This window comes from Danio rerio, chromosome 20 (genome assembly GCF_052040795.2).
Source record: "Danio rerio strain M-AB ecotype USA chromosome 20, GRCz13ab, whole genome shotgun sequence".
Lineage (NCBI taxonomy): Eukaryota > Metazoa > Chordata > Actinopteri > Cypriniformes > Danionidae > Danio > Danio rerio.
The window spans coordinates 49,950,611-49,951,586 of record NC_141040.1 but is presented as its reverse complement, the minus strand read 5'-3'; positions in this window follow the sequence as shown (position 1 = coordinate 49,951,586).

The following is a 976-nucleotide window of genomic DNA, read 5'->3' as shown; positions in this document are numbered from 1 at the left end:
GGCTCGAAGCGCGCGCTGCGTCTGTTTTGAGCGCGCGGGACACGCGGGTCTGCGCTCGTCAGTTCATGCGCTGCTTACGTCACGCCTAATGTGATTCCTAAATAGGACTATCACACACACACACGCACACGTAAATTAAATTTTACAATACATTGCCTATGTTTAGTATGGAAGTTACGTCGTTGAATTTGTTTATATACATGCACAATTTCATCACTCTTCAGTCTGAGAGTAATTGAATAATGTAAGGAAGTTGACACGTGGATATGTTTTCGTAGCTGGATTTTTAAAAGTAAAGCACCCTTTATAAATAAGTACACCCGTTACAGATCTTGAATGATATAGAACAGGGGTGCCCAAACGTTTTCGTATGAAGGGCCAAAAACCAAATATCATCAAGAGCTGTGGGCCGAAGGTAAGTATACTAAACTATATTACCTTAAAATTTTCCATGGGTAAATTCCTAATTTATTTCATAATATTTAAAAAATAAACCTTTAAAAAAGACCTTTAAATCGTGTTAACGAATGCAGTATATTTTTAAAATGATAAATCATTACAATAAAAACATAAATAATCACATTTATAACAGTGGAATTAATGCTGAATTCACCAGTCAAGCAGAATCTGCCTGCTTACTGATGTCTCTGCATTGTCTTCTATCCATCCAGTGACAGTTAGTCCTTTAAAAAATCTGATTAATTTAAAACTATTCATTTCAGTTTTTCATAGCTTAGCAATAAAACAAACAAACTAAATAAATATTGCATTAAATTAGAAAAGACAGTCTCTAGACCATCCCCAACATACCTTCTCTCTTCTCAGATGGGATGGTGGGCTAAATCAAAGATTAGAATGGGCCAACTTTGATCTGCAGGCCACAATTTGGGCATCTCTGCTATTGAATATGATGTTTATATACAGTTGAAATCAGAATTATTAACCCCCCTTTGAATTAAAAAAAATTCTGACTTCA